At 32.9% G+C, this 24,922-nt stretch overlaps 1 protein-coding gene and 1 long non-coding RNA gene across 2 annotated transcripts in view; one reads left to right on the top strand and one right to left on the bottom strand.

Moving 5' to 3' along the window:
* Positions 1-24,922, bottom strand: part of Ddr (discoidin domain-containing receptor 2) — a 933,786-nt gene that overhangs the window by 861,377 nt on the left and 47,487 nt on the right. The window lies entirely within an intron of this gene.
* Positions 7,286-24,922, top strand: part of LOC146993680 (uncharacterized) — a 75,104-nt gene continuing 57,467 nt past the window's right edge. The window contains exon 1 of the long non-coding RNA XR_015038228.1: positions 7,286-7,557. This is a non-coding gene — a long non-coding RNA (uncharacterized LOC146993680). The remainder of the gene's footprint in view (positions 7,558-24,922) is intronic.

Here is a 24,922-nt window from a genome sequence, read left to right as displayed (position 1 = left end):
TGTGCCGTAGGTGTAGAGAAGTGACAGTATCTGGAATCTGGGTTAGCTAAGAACTGACGATATCATTTTTTGACCCTTTTATAACAAAAAGATATAAACTAAATTATTTTGCTGTAAAATAAAATATAAATATTTCTGTAACCAATAAGGCCATATGGAATCCTTTAAAGCCGACCTGGCTTTCTCTCAGCTACATTCCAGCCTCCATTAAATCACTAAATTATGAAGAACAACTGTGTAAGATGCATCAGCAAACATTTTCGTTTTTACCAACACACAATTTGTTTTCAAAAAATGAGTTTTCTTTAGTTACAATTGGTTGGCCTGATTGTGGAAAACTACGCAGGACTATAGTGTCATTAGGCTTACTTCGAAACAGGGAACATGAAAAGTCAGCGATATTTTACAGGCATTCGAAATCTGGACCTACCGATTGTTAGCTTCTAACTACGAAGGTTAAAGTTAGTACTTCTAACTACGAAAGCACCTGCTACAGAAGGAGCAAATTCATTACATTCGCCCAACCGGCCACACACTTGAGGAAAAGATGGATATACTCGCCAAACCAAGTGATGACGAATTATCACCCATCAGATTTTAATCATGCAGCAAAGCGGTTTAAATTTTTAGAATATTTTTAAAACCTAGAAACCCAAAGAGAGTTATGCCTTCAGCGTATTCGAAATCTGGACCTCCCGGTTACTAGCCATACGTGTTTCTAGTTGCCCACAAAGGCACACGATTATGGCGGAGAAAATTCTTGCTTCAGGACGATTGCTTTAAAGGAAACTTTTCTATGGGAAACTAGCTTCTTGCAACGTTACACATGAGGAACACACAAAATTGCGCATATAATGTGGAATTTTGGTGAGATTTAAAATCCGGGCTGAACTGTCAGCATGCAGCGAACTTTAGCCACTCAGCCAGTGGTGGCTCCGGCGGTGAAATTAGTTATGACGCTTTAGTTTCTTTCTTCCGTTCAAGTAGTTAATTTTTTTAACACAAAGTCCCAGAACTTGCATAAATTAGAAACCCTCTCGTTACAAAAAATTTTTGAGGTTGTTTATCGATCGTGTTTGAAAGTCATTGAGAGCGCAAATAATGTGAACAGCTTGTACGAAGTCTATAAGCTCGCAACTAATCCTCCAACTGCCTTTTCATTACGAAGTTGAATTAACTCTAGTTTTGCGAAGTAGAAAATTTCACGCGTGGAACGATAGAACTGCTGACCAAAACAAGGAAACGGTACAGCGGGGAGTGACCGGAAAACAAGTGCTCGAGCACTTAACTTGTTCGACTGTTTCTGCAGAACACTTAAGATCTGCGAAAAGAATTAATCGCATAAAAGAAAAGAAAATTCATCCGTCTCCGTAAACAAGTCTGTCGCCTTCGCTTCTTATCATTAATGAAGGAGACAGCGCAGTTGTAAATTGGATGGAAATATTACACCAAACATCTGTATGTGTAGGAATGATGCTAGCAGTTTTGTCATCGCTGCAGAGGCCGCAGTTTCATATTGCATTCCGAGTAATAATTTAAAGAAGAGGTTTTGAGGATTCCATGAGAGATTGTAACTGAGAGAAGTGGCTTAGAACTCTGAGACCTCGCGAGAGGTCACTGGTAATTCCGTGACAGATCGTAGTCGAGAATATATTTTCCTTAATTTTGTATTCCGCTTGCGCAGCAAAAAAACAAACGTGCTTTTCAACTTAGAAAGATGAAAGTCAACCGAGGGTAGACAATTTTTAATTTTCTTCTGACTGTAGAAAATCTTCAGCAGAGTATTTGAAGTTTTCGATACGTTACGTCATATTACCAAGTGTACTGTCAAGTTACTTGGCAAAGCCAGGAAAAATCCACTATATGGCAGATTTGGGATTTCCGATAAGGAGGAGTTATCAAATATGCCAAATTATATCGGACTTATCAAAATAATGCAGCAAAAGTAATTTTTTAACTTATAGTAAGAATGCAAAACCAAGGAATCCGAGTTTCGAATTTCAGATCTCCCGATTGCTAGACATTTCATGTCATTGCTAGACATGCTCCGATTTCAGATCTCCCGAATGTGTTTCCTATTACATCCTGAAGTCATGCGGTAAAGAATGACAAAATTCCTTATATTCTTCCCCATTTAAAGAGCGAGTGGAGAGGAAGGGACCAAGGCGCCAAGTTCACGTCGTTATACGAATTCTCAGCCACCACGTTTTAATTCGGGCACCAAATGAAAAGTCACTAGGCGCATACTTTCTTTTTATTTAAAATTTTCTTTTTTATTTCTTATTTTTCTTTGTTCTTTTTTAAACGTTACATAGGAAGAATCATTATCATCTTCTTGGCGTGCCTTCGGGGTGTAGTGGTTCTGCACGCTGGGCCGGTATTCCAGAGGTCCGTGGTTCGATTCCCGGCGAAGGAGGTTGCTGATTTTTCAATTCTCCTGCTTCCAAAAAATACCTAATGTCTCTACAGTGGCGCCCGAACTAAAAGGGTTGTGGATGATGACTCTCCACACCCAGGATTTGGCGACTGAGTCCCCTAAAACCCTCAGTCGCCCTTTAAAAGAGGGAGTATTTATAAGTATATACGTATGTGTGCTACTTCAGTTGGGGGAAGAAAGTAGATAAATTCTGAAATACGTCAAAAAATTCAGAATTATGAAAAATTCAGAATTAAAGTGACGAAACAGTTGAAGAAACTACAATATTTAGACCTACATTACAACGAAACGATTGCTTCGATGGATTTTCGCTAACCTATTATATGAATAACTCTTCAATAGGTGGAGGTAGTAGTGCCAAATGTTGTGCATTTACTCAGGGTTCCAAAGGAAATTTGTTAACGGAGTTTGGTCATTATCGTTTTAATTTTTTTTTTTCAGGATAGCATGGATCAATATTCAACTGGAACGAACAGGCTCCGTGTTTTATGATGAAAAGTGAATGAAGACCGGATAAAGGACAACAAGGATACTCGTAGTAACACTGCTATTTAAACAATAATGGAGGAATAGCCCATCAAACGTATTTCAACAGCTATATACAGTTAAGACCCCGCTTAACGCTGTTTCGTTTAGCGCTGTTTCGGTTTAGCGCTCTTTTATTTCAACCCGGGGATTCTCCGAAATTGTGCGCAGCGCTAGGTTTCCAAATAACATATCCGAAACAGTGTAGTTGTGTTTCTTGCTTGGTGGACGCATTTTTATCATTTGAAACATTTGTTGACATTATTGTAAGTTTAAATTTGTATAATACTATAACGATTAATACAGTGACAAATATTATGATCTTTAGTTTTTATCATGGGTGATAATAAAAAACAAGAAAAGAAAGCAACCAGAAAACGCATTTCACTGGAAACTCAAATGCAAGTGATTAGAAGATTAGATTCTGGTGAACGTCAATCTCAAATTAGTGCTGCATTGATTTTGGCAACTTCAACAATAAGGACAATTCTTAAGAATAAAGAAAAAATACTGTCATCGGCAACTGCAACTACGTCAAGCTCTGCAACTAGAATTACTCGTTCTAGAAATAACATTATAGAGGAAATGGGAAAACGACTGTCTATATGGATTGACGACGAAATTGAACGCAATATGCCATTAAGCCAATCTATCATAATGCCTTCTTGACAAAAAGGCAGAAAATTGGAAACCCAGAATAGACTGAATGATCTGACTGAGAATTTTATTTGTTTTTAAAAGTATATGCGTTTATATTGTTTTTATTTTTGTAAGAAATAAATGTTGGATTTTATTTTTATTAAAAAAAATTATTCAATTTAATACCTAACCATTTTTTATCCGTCTTCCCCTAACCCCATTATTTACATGTTAAGATAGCCTCGCTTAGCGCTGTTTCGCATTACGCTCTACTTTGATGGAACGTATCCCCCGCGTTAAGCGGGGTCTTACTGTATCAGTCCAGCCACAGCATGGAGAATAGCCCACAAAGATTCGCAAAGGCAACCTCTCGGGTCGGATGTAGTTGGTATTAATGATGTAGTTGATATTATATTTAACATGGTATTAATGACTGCATATAGTGTGCGGTACAAAAATTTAAAAAAATTTTGATTGATAAACTTTTCGCAGTAAAATGTTAGCAGCGTTAAACGAAAAGGAATAGAAATCACGTATGCTGTATTATATATTTAAAATGAATCTGTCTTTTCTCTTTTCCAAACATGAAAGTGATTTTAACCTGAATCTCAAAAGCCTGTACAGCAATGGAAAATACTGTACTTGTTCTGCTTCATTTCGTGAACAGTTTGGAGAGAAGGCACAGCAATGTAATTTATGCTTTTTATAAGGTACTACATGCAAGGAAAGAATTAGTTCACATCTCGTATATATTATTTATGCTCATCTTAAGGACAACCATGAAAAGAGAGTACAGGATGCATTTGAAATGTTATATTTCACCTTGTTATATATAACACATCGTCGCTTAGTACTTATTTTAAATGTTCTAATGTAATGCATATTTTTAAAAAATTTAAAAAATACTTTGTAGGTTGTATTATATCTCAGCGAATACTAAAGCAGGAACCTATGCATATTAGTTGGCAAAGATTATTATAATTAACGCGTTATTTTTCATCTTAAACCTTACTTTTACTTCTAGTTCTTCCATCAGTTTCATTAGAGATGTAAATTCGGTGCATTTTAATTAACGTGCAGAAGCGTAAGTAAGACAAAGAAAATTTCGCCACTGGGTCAGCGGTACTTATCTCGCATAATCTGTCCATCTCATTAACTGTGCTGAATTTTTGGTCTAGTTTGGTTTGACTTATTTCATTACGACAAAGCATACAAGTGTTCTCTTCCTAAAAGGAATGATGCCTTTGTGAAGAGTTTTCTTAGACAAATTGGCTCGCATCCATGTTACGTATTGGGAACTCGCGAAAAGAAACGTAGCCATCCTTGTTCGCCGGAATTTGAACTCAGGTCGAACTACCAGTATTTAGAGACTTTATCGCTCGACCGTCTGTGAGTTTTCTGCCTTTTTGTTGTTGTGAATTATCTCACTTATCTGATAGTAACATCAAAACAAGCCCACGAAATTCATCGTGACAAGGAAAGCAAGATTGCGCCTGTCGTTTGAAAGTGCCTTGAGCCCCATATAGGGGACAGTACGATTTTGCTCAATTCTGCCCACAATTTTGATGGAGAACAAACACCCTAGGGAAACGGGCCCTAGCATCTCTCACGCCTCTTCCCCTACCACAAATCTCGAGAGGACGTTCGGCTCACTGAATAATTAGAGTGCTCCCTTGCCGCACAGACACTATACATTTATGCCTTCTCCGGGATTCGAATCCGGTCCTTTCGGTATGGCAGTCCACTAACCACTATTCTGATTAGGCGGCTTTTTCTGCCTTTCGCTTTCGTGCATAAGTTAATAAATGTAACTTACGCAAGATTTCTAAATATTTAATTTACTGTCTGTTTTGCACATATTTAACTTGTGTTTGTGTATCTTTTATAAGTAGTCTGCAAGAAGCGGTGATTAGTAAGTTAATATTTACTTTGTATCTGCCAGTTTGTAGCATAAATCATCCTAATTTTGCTCTTGTTGCATTCAGTTAGTACTTAGATTTCAAAGGTGAAGACGAAAAATAGACTGCACCCTAGGAAGTTTCAAAGTTAAAATTGAAAATTTAATTTAAATTAACGTCAATTAAAGATTAAATTTAAGTTACACTTAAATTTAAGTTGTTCACTGAGTCTTAATTCGCAGTGAAATCTGACAATGTATTTAAATGAAATTATAGCAAATGATAGCTTACACATGAAATTTCTTATCACGATTTCGGAATATTTTGGTTTATATTCATTGTTTGGAAACAGCCTGGTTTATATGACTTGGATTTTAGTTTCCATTTGCTGATTACAATTTACATATTATACATATGTGTGATTATCTGTTTTTATTATAAAACATGTAGAGTCATTATGGGTTTTTTTTTTTTTTTTTTTTTTTTTTTTTTTTAGTCCAAAGGGATTTGAGTCCCGAAGGACTATTAGTTTCGTTTTGGCATTTTGCGTCGGACTCATAAATGTCGGTTCACTTTTCAAACTGTTGCCACAAAATGTTAGAGTCCTGCATTATATTTGAAGAAATTAAATAATGAAAAATCTGCATAAATGTATGTATATTTCTCGTATTGTGATAAAACAACGGTACATAGAGTCATCGAATTTTGAATAACGTAATCCTCCAACGAATATGAGCATGTGGAAGACCAAATTTGAAATTTGAAATTTGTTTTATGATCGATTTCCTATTTTTTAAAACTTTGACTAATTTTTGATTAACAAACTCAAGGATTTCAAAGCGAGCAATGGCAACGTTGTGCAGAAAAAACATTTTTATCTCCAGCGCGTGAGTCTCTGTATCGGAAATTCTAAAGATATGCTCGTTTTAAAACTATTTTGCGATATTGCTGTTGCACTGGATCTTATGGTTTAAGTGCGAGGAACATGATATTTAATAAAGAAAGGTAACACACAAAATGTTAAAAAACGCCCCTTTGGACGTAATTTAAAATCTGAAACATTTCAGATTTTTTTTTTTTTTTAAAGCAGGAGAACATGAAAATGTGCAAATGTGCATGTATGCCTCGCCGGGACTCGAACCTGAGCCTCTTGAATACGCACCGAGTGGGCTAACGTTAGGCCACGAAATCCTGCTGGAAGGAGGGAGACAAATATTTAACGATTTTTTTTTTAAGTTTACGTTTCATATGTATATTCAAGTGTTAATCTGTTTTATTGCAAAAATATTCTCATTTCAATTTTTGAAAGTCTAGCACATTTCACAGAACAATGAACTAGTTGATGACACCTTTTTCTGCAATAGCTGAATTATTCCGAAATTTTTATTCGTTGAACCAATTTTCCTTTCTCTTTTGCCTACCTTTCATCGCAAATTATTCTTTAATTTCAATCATCATCTGTTATCTTACTTTAGCAGCATTCCAAACAGCAATCTGCATTGATATTTTATTGAAAAAGCGATTAAGAATAAATAATGATACAGTGTCTCCTACAACGCTTAAGCGAGATATATGATTATGGATCTTTATACTGTGTTCGATATCGCTTAGAAACAATTCTCACGTGTTCAAAAAAACGGTTACTCAAAATCTGTGCTTCTTCTCTAACTCCTTTTTACTTATCTTTCGACTTTGCTCGGGATGTATCGAGGATAAACAGCAGAAGTACCAGTTCAGCGATAAAAACATAAATGCTGTTGATAGCACAAGGATGCATACTTGTAAATTTCACTAATGCAAATGATAACTCGTAGTTTTTCAAGGGCAAAATGAATATTTAAAATAAAAATTTGTGAATTCCTCTGCTAAACCTTATGTTCATTGTGCACATTGTTTCAGCCTAATTCTTTACAGTTTACAACGTAATAAAAAATGAACAGTTTGGAATATATTACCGTGAATGAACTCTAGATACGTAATGTTAGAGTCAAATATAGTGGAACTCTATTTATCCGACCTCTAGATATCCGGATCGCTTGTCCTTCTTTCCTATGCCAAGTAATTCTAGTTCATTGTTATTTTTTTTTAACATTTTCATTAATTTAAATAATGTAAATAGTAACAGTAAGTTACAAAATCTATTTTAAGAAGCTATGAAGATAACTTATGCATAGTATGAGTAACACTTAGGTGCGCTTACAATATTTAACAAATATATAGTGTATAAAACTTAATGAAGTACTGTATATATAGTCTGAATATTACGAGAGTCATTTCTGAACTCTAACAAAATACCTTTCCTAAAAATAGCAGAGTATGTATGAATTTAGCAGTGTTGTGCCAATATCTTCTCCACGCAATACGTTTTGATATTGCAGTATGTAAAGCTTTTCAGGTGCAGTGAGCCCTTTTGTGGCAACCACCTTCGAAAAATGACCACCTCATAAAGTGCCAGTGTTTCAGAAAACATTAAAATAAGCATTGAACATCATCTCTCTGATAAGCCAGTTAGTTGAATCAGAAGACCAAAATCACCTGGAACCGTGGGTGGCCATGTTTTAGAAGGTTCGCTGAAATTACTGTCTTTTAACGTGTAGGTATATTTTTTAGGTACTGCTCTGTTATCGGGATCACATTTAGTTATCGACAAAAGCTGATGATCTGGCGAAAAATTTGAAGCATCCAAACTATCACCAATATATTTACGATACGGTTACATTAAAGAAAAATCTAAGGGAAAAAATAACATACCAGATATTTGTGAAATCGAACAAGTGACCGTTAAATCTTTAGAATTTTTTCTGTAGTTTCCAATTTGAAGGACAGTTTTTTTTTATTTTTTACAATATAAACCTTATAAAGATTTTAAAGTAAACATTGGCGACTTCATATGAACCGGTCTGTTGGCTAGTTTAGCGAAACATTTGCCAATGACTCTGGTCCCGATAACAGAACAGTGCCACTTCTTATTCGCCCACCAGCGGCCGAGCGGTAAAATCGCTGAACACTGGTAGTTCGGTCCGAGATTCGAATCCCGCGAACGGGCTGGCTGCATGGGCGTTTTCGTGGTTTTCCCCATGTGTATACGAGCCAGTTGTCCCTTAGAAAGTCCATCACGAAGGCATCTCTTCCCTTAGGCTAGAAAGCCCTAGTGTGTTTTGCCGTATTCTCAATATACACCATTTCTTATTCTCTTGCATAAAATGTCATTTTTGAATCCGCCTTAATATATTTATTTTATTGAGCGTATTGAACGTAATAGTCGTATTAATTTAATCCAGCATAAAATGGATATTTATTTAAGTAGAATAAAAAAAAAAACGAAAAAAAAAATTCACACATTTGCACACTAATAAATAGGTATTAGATATACAGAAAATAAAACGTAATTATTATAAGTTTTCTAATATGCAGAAGAGCTGTTTTTTCAGCTGTCCAAATATTTTGAGTTACTGTTATAACAAGCGAAGGAAAATTGAATTATGATAATAAATTATTACTATAAAAATATGTTTTTAAAGTTAGGTTTTTTTAGTTCCGTTTTCTTATTCTGGTTGAATACATACGTACAATTTTTAAATGATTCAGTTTTCCTGTTAAGTGTTTCCAACTGTCTAGAAGATTAGTAGCAAAGGCTCAAACGTTCATTGACTCTTTGACTTCCCTCCAAAAAATAAATTTTTAGGATAATATTATTAAATTTTCTTATCAAACGCAACTGGAACTTAGGAACAATGAAAGAATTTAATAGCAAGCAAATTCGACAGATGGCAGCACTAAGCATCACTGAAATTGGCAATTTTTTTTTTTTTTTTTTTTTTTTTTTTTTTTTTTTTTTTTTTTTTTGGTGGAAAATACTAAATCAAAAAAAGCATGATAAACAGTTTTTTTAGCCAAACAATTTGTCATGTGCTATTACGTTATCCTACGGTAAATCAAATAAGTTATCCGATAGTAAATAAGTGAGTGAGTGAAAAAGTAAACGTAATTATAGCGAAACACTTATCACCTACTGCTAAAACATCTCATTTTGAATTTCTTAATAATCTAATTTATACCGACGTACTTTTTTTCAGCCAATGTCTTCAAATGTGATAATTTGGAAAGCGATTCCTATATTTGTTTAGAATTATTACTTATATCAATTAATCAAGCATTTTCTACTATTTAGCCTGCTTACTACTTTTCTTTCTCCTGTAGCATTCGAAGTATTTAAGTAAAAGAATGTAACTAAAAACATGTAAATTGATTCGTTATCTTCCTTGTATAAGAAAGGAAATTGTGAATATGAGTTCTTTACTAAATCAGAAATTATTGCTAATGTAGATAAAATAAAAACCACATTTGCTATCCAGTTTTATGGCATCTCTTTATTACTTTTACTTCATATTTTAAAATCGTTTCTTTTTAATCACCTTATTTTCGTGAAAAATTTACTTTCTTGATTAAAATTTACAGTCAAGCCAATTACTCATAACATGTATCACAGCAAACCCAATATTTATTTTTTCTTCTTCTAATCCAAATTCAAAGAAATTAAGTCAAAATTATTCAAAACAATTATTCCATTGGCGCTTTAAATTTTCTAGAAGTGGTTCACTATCACAAAAATCATTTAGTTCTAGTTAACGATGCCAATTCCAATCCATCTTTATCTTCAGCTTTTAAGGAAGTCATTTCTTAGTTGTTTTTGTTTTTTTACTAATATATGGCGCTAGCAGCTTGACTTCCTTGCTTTTATTCCTGTCGCCTTATCTTATTACTGACTTCGTTTTCATCATTTGGGCTTCTGCAGCTGAAGAAGAATGGTCTATAGTTAAACTTTCGAAACTTTATGAATATAACGCGCATTCTTGTTGCTTTAACGTCTTCAATAACTGAAATTCAAAGAACTTGTTTAAAGGGAAAATCATTCTTTCTTAAAAATAACTAACTAAATAAAAATCTTTTACTTTAAGGTATAAATAAATATTATTTAAAATATTATATTTTATTTGAAATTCTTATCTAATATATATTATATTAATTATAATATATTACATATATATTATATTAATTCTTATCTATTATATATTAAATAACTAAATAATTATCTATTATATTATCTATTATATATATATATATATATATTATATTAATTCTTATCTATTATATATTAAATAACTAAATAAATAAATAAATAAAAAACTTTTACTTTAAGGCATAAATAAATATTATTTAAAATATTATATTTTATTTCAAATTCTTATCAAACGAAATTTCAGTTTTGGAACAAAATACTTTTATTCTAGATCCTATTTCTTTTTCTCACAGCTTGGAGTAGTCAGATGCACCCGATTTTAAATTTAAAGGTTATAAAACTCAAACTTAAACAATAAATTACTGCTACGTGAAGTGTTGTTGAATCATTTTATTTCTTTATTGAAAGACTTGTTAAGTTAAAAATGCTCCAGCACTATGGATGGCCATTAATAACAATGAATAAAAATAAATGAATAGTAACCAGTGAAAACGAAATAAAATTTAGAAAGGCAAATAAAACAGTAACAATTAATCTGATAATTAATAGTTAATAACAGATATATAAATAATAAATTAAATTAAATAATGGGAGATAATAAATTAATGCTATCAACATTTAATATTTAATATTTTAAAAATAAATATATTAAACAATATAGACAAGCTATATTGTTTCTTTATTTCGGTATCTAATACATTTAAAGCTTTCTTATCGAGATGTATGCAATTCCCAAATATTCCACATCTTCAATATATCATATGTTGACATCGTTATTCATATTCATATTCTGCCTCACTTTAGACAGCTGGTAAAGCTGTCTAAAGTGAGGCATATTTTTAGGATTTAATATTGACATCAGTCTACCCAACTATTAAAATGCATGGATGAAAAGACTTTCTACTGATCTAACTATTTAATTTCTGGCTGAATTTAAGCATTGAATATTGAAGAAAATGCCCGTCACAAATCACAAGATCTTTAACATTTTACACTGACGCTCTCCAAAACGGAAAGTTACGTGCTCTCTTCGATACACCGATCTTTGATATTATCTCTAAAGTTTATCGCATGTTAAAATTCATAACATTAGATTTAAGACCGAAGACTTCAAAACCGAAGATCGCTGAACACTCGTAGTTCGATTCGGGTTTGAACCCAAACGAACCGTTTACGTGCATAGTTGATTTTTAGTTTTTTTTAGAACGTCCTCCACGAAAGGTATCCCTTCCTTAGGCAGAAAAACCCTTGTATGCTTTGTCACATTCAAGTAATCAAACCGAGATTTCCACGATGATCTGTTCCAAATACACACCAACTCACTCTTATGATCGCCCGTGAGTTTATCGTATGTCTCTGAGATACGTTTTAGGAAATGCCTGTGAAAAGGCTCTTTTCATAAACTCTTACAGAACTGGGAAAGATAGTGAAGTGAGATTTATTTCTGCATTAAGTGTTGCTTAAGCTTTGCGTTCGCACCACTGAATCTAGTATTAACGTGGGCTCTAGTTATCACTGGCTAGAGTTGCCCGTCTAATAAATTTGAGTAATATGTCATTTTGTGAAATTCCCAAAAGGCAGTTCTTAAAGAAATATGTGAAAAATAGTGAGAAATTCTACTATAGCTTTCGCAATCTTGTTTATGTTCTGTAGCTGTAAATTCTTTTAAGCACTTTAATTCCTTTTTTAGATAATTTCCTCATACCTTCGCACTTACTCCGAAAGCAAGAATGTTTTCACTTTTCTAAATACATACAGACATGGGCCATACTGATACTAATCCCGATTCAAATCAGAAAGGAAGAAAGCTGCTGTTTTGATAACAGGTACATCAGCCAGATGAGCAATCCCATAACTCTTAATGTTTTAAGTCAATACCTCTGACACAGCTGAGACTTCACATTCTGTTGATTTTAATATGATTCGAAAACTTTTAGGATCTTCAGTCGCGGGTTCGTACTCTAGGTTGGACATTGGAATTGCTATGTTCACAAACTGTTTCACTTTCATAATCCAAACTGTCTCTTTTAATCATAAAGGTTAATAACATAACGAGTTCGTAATCAATGGTTTTTGTTTCCTATACGTATTAAATAAATTTAGCAATTCAGAAATGTTATAGATTCAATAACTTTTCTGAAGCGTAAGTTTTTAAACCACATTTATCTAGCTATTTGGTTGAATGTTATCATTTATTTTTTGTGCTTGACAGTTATTGAAGCTGACAGTTTAATGCAATATATTTATAACTATGTATTTTTCAAGCAAAGCTCTTTTAAAAAGGTGACATTTTAAAAATTTAATCTCGTTATTAACAATTGTTATTAATTACATAAATTATTTAAATGAATGCAAAAGTATTTTGTATTTCTAACACAGCAATTTTTCATGTTTTAAGTCATCTAAATATACTAAGGAAGATTTGCTATTAGCTCTTTTTTTAAGAAAACAAAATATAGAAAATGTCTAAATTATTTTAAATAAGGTCGCGTATTCTCATTACAGCTGTAAGACAACAATGTTATACAATGTACTTGTAAGTAACAGTCATTCAAAACAGAAAGAAAATGTTTCTTTTCTTTGCCCATTTCAGTCAAATTACAGTTATTACTACAATTATTTTAAAGTATATTTCTGATAAAGTGCAATGTTATTACCTTTATTATATCACCAAAAACAAAATCTGAAAGCTTTCAGATTTTATATTACGCCCAAAGGGGAGTTTTTTTTTTTTTTTTTTCCCAATTACACACACATATAAGTTTCAAGAGCATTTGGGTTTAAAATATTTAAAACCAGTACATCCCTAGAGTTTCTGATAGACAATATCGCGCGCTGCAGATAAAAATGTTTTTTTTTCGTACAGTGTTGCCACTGCTTGAAATCGTGGAGTTTCTTAATCAAAAATTCGTTAAAGTTTTACCATATTTAAAATGTACAATAAAATACTTAAAAACAGCGTATCTTTAGGATTTTAGTCTCGCGCGCTGGAGATAAAAATATTTTTTCGTGCATTTCTCGTTTTGAAAACATTGAATTTATTAATTAAACATTTGTTAAAGTTTTACAAAATATGAGATAGACATTAAAACAAATTCAAAATTCGGGCGTCCAGGTACCAATGTTCGGTTGGAAGTTTACGATATTCAAAATTGGATGGCTTTAGGTACTGTCATTTTATCACAATGAGGGAAATATGCGTATATTCATGCAGATTCTTAATTATTTAATCTCTTTCAATATAATGCAGGGCGATAATATTTGGTGGCGACAATTTAAAAAGTGATTAGACATTTACAGTGAAAGCTGTTTTGAGTCTACATAATTTAGTCCGTTACAAAATGTCCATTTTGAGTCTGTTGCAAAATGCCGTTTTGAGACTAGTAGCCCTCCTGGGCTACCGCCCCTTTCGGGCTACTAATGAAATCATAATATTTAAGCTTTTCAACATAATTATTAGAATTTTTAATGTAAAAAATAGTACTAAATTTATAATATAAAGTGACTGAAATCTATGTCCTTAAGTTAAAACACAGTTAAATATTCGAGTTTTTGAGATAGATATAAGTTGAAGAAAATTCTTTTCACAGACAAAAGTGTATAAAAATTAATGTTAGCTTTACTAGATAAGTTGATAATAAACTCGAGAAGTTTCTGAAAGGTAATAATAAGTTGATAATAAACTCGAGAAGTTTCTGAAAGGTAATAATAAGTTGATAATAAAGTTGTAATTAGAGTTCAACATTAAGTATATGCTAAAATTTAATTAAAAGAAATAAAAATATGAAAAAGTTCATTTGTGTGTAAACGAACAAATGTTAGGTATTGATAAACAAATTTCATTCACTTTTATTTTGATAAATAGTTTTGGGAATTTCTTTTCAATATTTTTGCTTCTTTGCTTTTTCTTACAGTTATATTAAACACTTTGTTTGTATCCCACTTTCTTGTACTCGTATTTTCTTTACAATTTCAAACATTTTAATATTAGTTTGCCATAGCTCATCACCAAGTACTAAAATATTTTTGTTAATATTTTTACAGACAAAACTCTTAAGAGAGAACTCGAACAGGACCAAAATCTGTTATCGGGGAATTTTCACTCAATAGGTGTACATTGTCTTCTACTACTAAAGTCCGGAGATTCAGATTGTCCATTAATGGAGGTTTAACTAGACTTACATAGTATTTCGTTTCTTGAAAGTTTTCTTTAATACTTTCAGTACAGCACAAATTTTGTTATATACATACACTTTATCTTTCAATCAAATACATGTAATTTAGCTTTCTCTATATTTCATTTCTGTGTTGTTAACACAGAAATGACAGTATTCTAATGTTTATGATAGTTATCTTCTTTCTAATGCTATTTTTAGTCTCTTATGATTTTGTGATTACAAATCGCACTTTACAGAAGAAGATGTAAATTCACTAACGTAAAAAATGGGTTAGGAATGTGTGCAAATATAGGGTATATTAACCATTTAGAATAATTGCATAATTAAACTTTATTGTGAATTATTTGACCTGCCAGGAGTAGCTTCTGCTATTGTATCCCACAATCACAGCAATAAAGTTCCAGTTAGTTATTAATTAAATTGTGCTGTATTTTAATTAGTGACTGGATAAAAACTTGATGACTTGATTTATAGCTTCACATAACTGGACATTAGATTAAAATTACTAAGCAAAGTATTTTGAGTTTGGAGGCTATATCTTAATTAAATATAATAATTTGGTTATTTTCTACAAAGACACTTACTTTTTTTTTCACATTTCAAAGAAAAACCATTCTACATTGATGCTACTTTCCACATTAAATAATACTCTTTTGTTTTATTTTTTTAATCCTCAGGTAATTTTCAGATACTGGAAGCATGATAAACTAAAAAATTCTGCTGTTTTTTGTTTGAACAAATTGCTTTGCGAGTTAAAAAGGACCATTTAATTGTTCAAATGATTTAGTTTTTACTCCAATTAAATTAAAAAAATTATATGCGTCATATAAAATAATTTACGGTAAGTGGAAATATTTAAGGTGCCATTTTTTACCTTAAATTGTTCATGAAGCCGCAGAAAATTTACCGTTACATAAGCATTTGCAGTCGACATCTTGTTATATTTTGTTAATGTGTAATTTACCTCTTTAAATAAATGTTGAAAAAAAACTTTTTTTATGGCCAAAAACTTTCCCAACATTTTTTAATAATCGCTTTTCGTAACAAATTTAAACAGACTGGTATAATGCGTTATAATTTTACATTCATTTTTATTTAATTAGTAGTTTTAACAAGTTGTTAAGGATCAAAATGAAATGCATAACAGTATTTAAAAAATAAATTTTAATTCTAGCTCGAAAAATCACATCGTTGGCTGGAAAAAAAAGTAATCTCTTAACTGTGTTTTATGCTCAATAAAACAACTTCCAATGACAGAAATTTTGTTTTTATTTGCGGTACAAAAGTCCGCAGCTTTCTACGGCATTGTACATTAAAAACCTACCGCACCAGATTTAATTATCTCAACTGGGTAACTAACAGCTGCAACCAAAAGGAAAAAATATATCTCCAGTAATAAAAATTGAGTCGCGGTACCATATTTCACTTTCGAACTCTGGCAACAATTTGTGGTCGTGACGTCACGCTCTTTTTAACGGCGCCATCAGCTGCAAAGCGCCGTAAAGAATTGATCGGATGGAATTTAACGATGCGTTTACGATTAGTTTCGTCGGAAATAGCGTCGAAATTTCGTTCCTGTATCGTATGGAATATTTTTAGAGTCCAACTGTATTTATTCTACTATTTATTACTCCAGAATCCCTCGCAAACTTCGGAAGTTTCAGTGCAAGGTGAGGCTTTCAGATAAGAAAGTCGAAATTTAAGAGACGGGAAAAGTAACCATTATTGTACCATCTTCGCTAGACATTAAAAATCTTTTTGAATACATACAGAAGGAAAACTCTGCGTGCTATTGTTTTAATAAACAGATAAAACGGAAATGAGAATTATTTGCTCTATCTTCATAAGATGGCAATTCTAAAAGTACGGCAAATAAGCTTTCATTGTACTTTTTCGTTATCAACTTGCACTTTCCTTGCCTAGTTTCCTTTGAATTGACAAAACGGAAATAAATTTTAAATCATTTCATTCTAGCTTATGTTCTTTGTTTAAGTTAAATGCTTATGCAAATGATCGTTGAACTTAAGCATTAAATTGAATCAGTTTTAAGTCAGATGTGATGATATTTTCACATTCGTATTTAACCCTTTCGCCGTCCTCTCCTCTCCGCGAAAATTTCCCCCCAGCGGCCGTCTGTTTTTCGTAGCGTGTAATGTTGTTTTCTCTGTACATCATAACTTTCCATACATGAGTTTCGTAGTGGATGAATCTCAATGAATATTAAGTAAAATTATAAGGAAATAAAGCATAATGGAAAAATAATAATATCTCTGCTTATTTCTAACAGCAGGATAATTTGATAACATCTGATCCAGGCGGTCCACTCCTCCCATTTTGTTGTTGTAATCTTTTACAATTATTGGTTTTTTTACAGTTCTTTCCCATGTTCCAACATCAATCATCGAGTTATTATGGACTGTACTCATCAAACGTATATCCTTCTTGTCTTTCCAATTAACAATCTCATTTTTTCTCTTTTTCTGCTGAGTAGACTTTGAAGCCATCACTCACCGTCTTGTATCTTATGTAAAATGGCGCGAATATTCAGAAAACCCGGGGCAAATTCAATTAGAAATAGAATGCCTGATTAGTACTGCTCTCTAGGAGGTATTAGAACAAACAAAAATAAAAACTCAAGTAAACATTTAGAAAGCGTTTTAAACGTTTAAAAGTTTTAAAATGTAGAAGAACGGTTGGGGCGCGTTATGGCCGCCCTGCGGAAGTTTCATTTGAACGCGCTAGATGCGTTACGGACAAAGAAGAAGTTAACCATCACGGTACGTATCGTCAGGTCTAAGCAGAGGGAAAAGTACAGTGTGTAAAAGATTATATGCAGTTTGACAAGTCTGTTAAAATATTTTATAATGCACGAATATAGAACTAGCAGATGCAACTGGAGTGCTATTAACATTTCAGGAGTAGCATCTATTTGTTCATTACAATAACATTAGATTTTCATTTTAACTACCTAACTAGCAAGGCAGAGAATGATGGAAAACTAGGCATTTGATTCAGCGTACTGATTGTGATTAATGTGTCTTCATTCTTCGTACACAGAGTTATCTTCTATTATTATGTTGCTAGAAATTGCTTCTTGTGAGATAAATCCTTAGCCGAAAATTAATTCAGTTCGCTTAAGCATGTCCTACCATAAAAATCGCGCATTCATTTCTTGCTTGACACGTTTTTTTTTTTTTTCTCAATGGCCGGACACTTTGCTAACAAAGCCTTCACTGTTAAAGGCTGAACCTATCAGTCGTTTAATTATCTCATCACTGAGAGCATTGCTGAAGGTTGCCACAAGGAGCGACCGATTTTACATCAGTAAGAACAGGGATGTTCCTTCCCAGTTTTGATGGAGAGCACCCCGGGGACAAAGTTGAGTCTCACACCACTTTTTTCTTTCCCTAACCTCTTGAGAGGACTTTCGGCTCGCCAGTATTTTAAGGCATTTCATATTTGCTTGATTTTTACCCGGGATTCTAAACTGAGCCCCTGCTATGAAAACTGCTCCTGGTAATATCTGAAATGACAAATGCCAGAAATGCTAGAAACTTTTCTCTTTCCTCCCTTCAAAAAGAAACCTTTTTTCGATTGTTATTTAACCAGCAGGTTTTGAAGATAGGAGCTTATATCATACTTTTCTTCCTGTGCCACAAGAGAATATTTTCCAAACAATGTAAGAAGACTTTCGCATAGATTTTACAGAAAGATTTACATTTTCTTAATCCACAGAGACTACACATTGAAACAGACAGATTTTATGTATCCTTATATTCAAACAGACGGGTTTTATATATCCTTAATCCACATAGACTGTAAAGGTTTTCTGCTGCGGAAGACGTGAAAAATGAGCCGAAATTTGAACCTAAACTTCTCGAATACGCGCAAAGGATGCTGCTGTTATACCACAAAGTCATGCTGGAATGAGGAAGAAAATACCTTATAAAACTACACGTTAAGACAAACAGGTTTTAGACTACACATCCAGACAGACAGATTTTACATATCCTTAATCCTCATAGACTACACATTCGCAAACATGTACGTCTTGGATTCAAACATTTGCATGGTAGTGGTAGTTATCTTATTTCGCTATTATACAGACCTGCAAGCAAAATCGTAAACTAAAATTTTAGAATCATAGAAAATGTTTATGGATTATAGGGGGAATATTTTTTTTTCATCAAGAAAACGGATCCCCTGGGTCAAAAAGCATAGACATTATCTATAAAATTATCATCAAACTAACATTTAATTTTGCAATAAATTTAAATATAGCTTTATTAGTAATTCATTTCACGACAATATGAATACAGTTTTTAATTAACTAGAAGTCATTGTTAATCGTATCGTAACAGACAACTGTTTCTGAGTTATCATTTCTAGAGATATAACTAATCCTAGGAAAAAACCATTAAATTCTAGCTAAGCAACAAAAAGATGCTATAAACGGCAGACAGAGTCAACGGAAATAACATTCGTGCTCGCTTAGTGCTATTAACCGTTTTATTATTTTCCACGGATGTCGGAGTTTGACAGGGCGATCGACTTTTTCCGTGGTCACCCCTTCCCCCCAAAGTACAATGCGAAGGGGAAACGTTACGTCCGTTCTTCCAATATGCTTTCTGTTCAATGACTCATACAAGGGTACTAATTTTTCTCCGTGCTCTAGGAGAGAGAGATGGGGAGCGGATGACTATACACTACTGGACTTTTACCTATTTTGCTACGATTATAACTCCAGGGAGTGGCAACAATTTAAACAAATAGTTTTGAGGTTTGGTTCTTCCAGATTTTTGCTGCGTTACGTTGACGTTCATATACGCAAATCTTTCGAAATTTTACCCGATTTCGTTTAATAAAATGCTCCCAAGACTTCGTCCTGGCATTAAAATGTTAACTATTAATTAACTCATCAATGCGTTGATATTTCAATCATCTCTATGTGGAATGCGTCCTTTTGTTTATCTTTCTTTATAAATCATATAGCAAGATTTACCTTTCAAGATAAAGAAAGTATGAACAATATAGTCCATGATTTCTTAATGGAATATCCGCAAAAAGTAATCTGTAGTTGTAAGGAGCGTGCTTATAAACAAAACATTTTGATGCCCATTTTTCGTGAAAACTCCATTGAAGATTTTTTTCACCAGATACTTCATATAGCTATGAGGTGTGTAAATGAAAGTCGATTAAATCTCTAAACATCTAAACAATTTTTTTCCTTCGTTTGTAATCTTCATCTATTTCAACCTTCAGCATTAATGTGTGATCAGAAATACATATTTCGATATTCATTTGAAGTCTGCATTCATCCCTGCATATTTTCATTCGACTATAATCATGGCAAAAATGTAATTATAATTTCGTGTACAGCAAAATAAACAAAAATTTCTGTAATACAGTTTGTATTACAGTCACTTTGAAAGAATTCACTCACTTGGGATCCGTGTATGCAGCAAATAACTTGGAACATTAATCTGCTTTAGATGAATCGTATTTTTATATACAAAATACAATAATAATTTTAATCTAGTTCCTTAAATTTTTCTGATACCGATATTCTGTTCAACATTTTACCGGGAACTAGGCCTCGCTTTGTTCGACATCGTATCCCAGACATTGGACATATATATCCAGTTTAATAGGAACTCCGCTGAAATTTATGAATACCCCCTTTCAAGTAAATCTCTTAAGTGTCGCACACTTAAACCATCCCGCTGTGAGTCAGAGCTTGGGATGTAGTTGGGGTTGGGGTAGCCTACCTGATGCTATTACGAGCCTGAGGGTGATGGAGGGTTGTTATTGAAGCCAGCGAGTGACACCGACCCTTATTTCGTCTTCCCTGTGAGTGAAAGTTACGTCGCGATGGAAACACACCCCCGCGAATTGCCGGACACTGGTGAGTTATGACAGCTGGATACTGTGGGCCACACGGCTTTGCAAGGAAATGCTTTGTCCACATTAGTGACAATAGGGTTATGCGAATAAATGCTGACTCAAGGGAACATTTACAGTCGTTTAGTAAAAGTTAGTTGGTCGGGAAACAGCCAAGGGCTCCATTTCACATTGCCTATTTCGCTCCATGGTATCCTGATTTATTACCGTTGATCAATATTAGACAGTTCGATAAACGCTGTTTCCTCTGAATCGAAGTTATATGAACGCTTTTGAGCAACAAACATAAATTAGACCTTCTTTTTGGATGTAATGCAAAGTTAAATCGCTTATAGATATTGAATAAAAGAATGAAACACACACTTGCAACTAAAACATTTAAGGGCTAGCTACCTTTAGAAAGATGTTGATAGTTTGCAAAAAATAAATGTCGAACACAAGCTGCATATCACCGTCTGAAAGCAGAATGACTCGATTAGAAGTTAATTTGATGAAGAATATTAGATGGAAGTATATCTAAATATGAAATAATTTGGTTCTAATATAATAACAATAATAAATACCCATTTAAAACTTAATTTGATGACGAATATTAGATGGAAGTGTACCTGAATATGAAATAATTTGGTTTTAATATGATAACAATAGTAAAATTGGTAATAGTAAGATTGATGTCACAGATAAAAATTTGAAGTTTCATCTTGAGAATGGTATAGGTAGACTGAACTTAATTATTCAACTAGCTATTTCAATAAAAGCTAGGGAAAAACACGCATTTTAAATATATTAAAAAATTAATTTATAAAATTAGAGTTGAATTTGTTAAGTCTCAAAGAGGGAACGATCTTAATTATATGAATCCTCATGGTATTCGAATATCACTGATAGAATAAGGGGACAATGAAGAAGATTTGGTGGAAATGTATCGAAATTAGCATTAAACAAATTAAATTAGATACGGATAAAAATTTGGAGTTTAAAGTTTTACCTTAAGCTTGTACAATTAGATAAACTGTGTAATTGGTATTCTGTTTTTAATTAAGATCTTTTCGCTGATAGAAGTGCACAGTATGAAGATTTTCTAAATTTTCTTATTTATATAAGAAATTTGTAAAGAAACATTAAAAAATTATAAAAATGTAAAAATAACATAATTTCTCTCCTCATGGTAGTCAGAAGTCAAAGTGCTGCAGAAGAAAATTCTTAAGAATATTCTAGCCCTCATTTGACGGTGCCTGATGTCAATGAAGCGAGAATATATATATATATATTTTATCTTTAATCATACTGATATTTTTAATTAAAACTACTTTGGTTGTAAATTAATGTATTGCATACTATAATTAGCAGACACCTACGTTTAAATCTTTCAATCTTATATTTTTAAACTATATGTATATAGTTTTGATTAAATTCTAATAAAATTTGCATATAAATTTGGAATAAAAAAACGCCTAAGATGGACAGTTTGCTTGTAAGATCCTGTCATAATGAAGTTATTATCAATTTGAAATATAAAATTGTAAATTTCTTCTGATAAACTTTCTTAAATAAACTGCATATTTTTTGCTTAGTAGATCCTACATAAACATTAATTCGTTAAATTCTAGTGCACTGCAGCATTCAGATTTAAGAAAAATGTTTTTAAATTTTTCCTGAATGTAACAATTATTTCAGCATTTTGACATGAAGTTTAAAAAACCATAACTAAAGTGGTTGAGTAAGGTTTTAATGAAAGTAACTTGGTTCGGGTTTTAAGTTTGTTAACATTTACACCTTCCGTTCCCTAATCAATTTCGCCCAATAATATATAAATATCGGTTTTCCTGAAGAAATCTCAGTAAGCATTAATTACGAACTCGCCTGCTAAATCTATTTCCGGTGGCATGTTATTGTTTGCGAGTTTATTCACCTCTAACAAAGCAGAGCGTGACGCCCCTGTAAGTGGTTAATTAAGTTTCACCCATTGTAAAAATATTGAACTCACGAAAGGGGCTTATGATAATCGTCTTGAAGGTAAAAAGTCTTGAAACGCAGCTATTGGTATTGTATTTTTGAATACAGGCTCTAAACGTTGCAGCAGATCCTTGAAACTGCAATTTTAATTCCCTAATTCTACTAGCTCAATAAGTATCTTATTTTGAGTTTATGTTTTTGCGTATTATTTTAGTAACTGGACGTTTTTGCGTATTATTTTAGTAACTGGACGTTTTTGCGTATTATTTTAGTAACTAGTCATCAATTTCGACAAAATTTAGCCTGTTAACTATCTTGTGTGCATTAAGTCTCCAATTACAACAATGTTCGTTCTATCGGTTACTTTTAATATAAATTCCAATGGGCTGTACAATATTTGGATTAATTGAAGTGAAATTGAAAACAACAATAATATTTATTGAGTAACAAATGCCGCCAGTTCGTATGTCCATCGAAAAAATGACTTGGGAAACGCCGAGTAATAGAGGAAGAGATGTTGTAATAGTATAAATTATACCGGCTTGAGGTCATTTTGATGGTTTTTTATTAATTATAATTAAAAAATGAAAGAATTAAAACAGATTCAAATACAAAGAAAAAGAAAAATATCTTAGAATGTGTAAAGGAAATTAATGGAACTCCTTCTTTATATCCAGCGTTCAATTAGTTAGGATATAAGGTATTTCTCCCGCTTTCCTAGCGTGCCTTCGCGGTGTAGTGGTTCTGCACGCTGGGTCGGTATTCCAGATGTCCGTGGTTCGATTCCCGGCGAAGGCGGTTGCTAATTTTTCATCTTGCCTGCTTCCAAAAATGCCTAATTTCTCTACAAGAATTATTAATTTTTGTCAAAACGAGGTTCTGCTCTGGAATGTCTTTTACAGTCTTTCATGAGCTTATATTAGAAAAGGCGAAGAGAAAAAAATGTGTGTGACGTGGATTCACTCAACCAATCAATGCGTATTAAAGTTGAACAGTGTTTTTACCAATTGATCCACCATCATTTGATCTGTAAGATTACTATTATTTTGCGTCAAACAGTTCTTTATAATTTAAACCTTTATTATAGCTTTTCCTTTTCATTTCCTCACCAGAAATGTAAATGAGTTAGACAGTATTTAAGCTGAAAGTTTTTAGATTGAAAGAAAGAGTATGTTTCTGCCTCTCGAGGCCCCGTTACTTAGTTTTTATAGCCCGGATAAAATTGTTATTATTCGACTTTGCGTTACAACTGCCGTCATATAAATTCCACGCCAGTGAGAAGTTCTGAGCCAACTTAGATTTAAACTAAATTGTGTACTCTCTGACTACTAGGCTAAATTTTAAATTTTGAATCTGACTATTCTTTAAATTACATCGCTACAAGGGACAATCAATCTTGTGAGCACAAAGTGGATTTATATCCTAAGTTTCGTTCAATTAAAAGGTTGTTTTAAACCTTTTCAAGTCTCACATAGCGATAATTCGCTTAACGTCTCTTAAGAGTTTGATACTAGTTGATGTTCTCAAAGAAAGCCAAACTCTATAAATCTTTATTTAAAATTCTTTATTTATTGCGTATCTACCTATTTATTTATTATTACGTAATTGCTTTGAACTTTATTACCAAATCTTAAAATGTACATACATATTTAAAGTTGGATTTATGGTCTATATTCAATCTGCCCATTCTCATTCATATACGATAAGGTATTTCTCCCGCCTTCTCAGCATGCCTTCGTGGTGTAGTGGTCAGCACACTCGGCGCGTATTCGAGAGGTCCGAGGTTCGAGTCCCGGCGAGTGAATTGGTCATTTTTAATCTGTCCTGCTTCAAAATAATCTAATGACTCTACAGTGGCGCCCGGGTAATATAAAAACATAGGGTGGATAATAATTCTCCACCATCTGGATTTGGTGACTGGGCCCTCTAATCCCCATTCGCCCTTTAAAAGGGAAAGGATATAAGATATTTCTCCTGCGTTCTTAGCATGCCTTCGTGATGCGTCAGCACGCTCAGCGCGTATTCGAAAGGTCCGAGGTTCGAGTCCCGGAGAGGGCATTGCTCATTTTTCATGTCTCCCTCTTCGAAATAATATAATGTCTTTACAATGCAATTCATACCGTTGCAAGTTTCATGCGTTCACTTACTCCATTCGTTACAGAAACAGGGGCTTATTAATCACCTCATAATAACTATAATTTTAGTAAGATACATTTAAATAAAAATTGCAATTTAGATTTTTTGAGGATAAGGAGAGAGAAAAAAATTGAGCTATTCTTCCGGCTACGCACCCACTTATAGATTATACTTTATGCAATTGCTTTTGAAATCTGTAAAAAATGAGTTACGTTAAAATATTCAGCAGATT

Source organism: Stegodyphus dumicola, chromosome 12, assembly GCF_044657685.1.
Source record: "Stegodyphus dumicola isolate Sdum_Otavi_A_Nest chromosome 12, ASM4465768v1".
Classification (NCBI taxonomy): domain Eukaryota; kingdom Metazoa; phylum Arthropoda; class Arachnida; order Araneae; family Eresidae; genus Stegodyphus; species Stegodyphus dumicola.
Note: the sequence above shows the minus strand (reverse complement) of the source record. Positions and strands in the feature narration are given on the sequence as shown.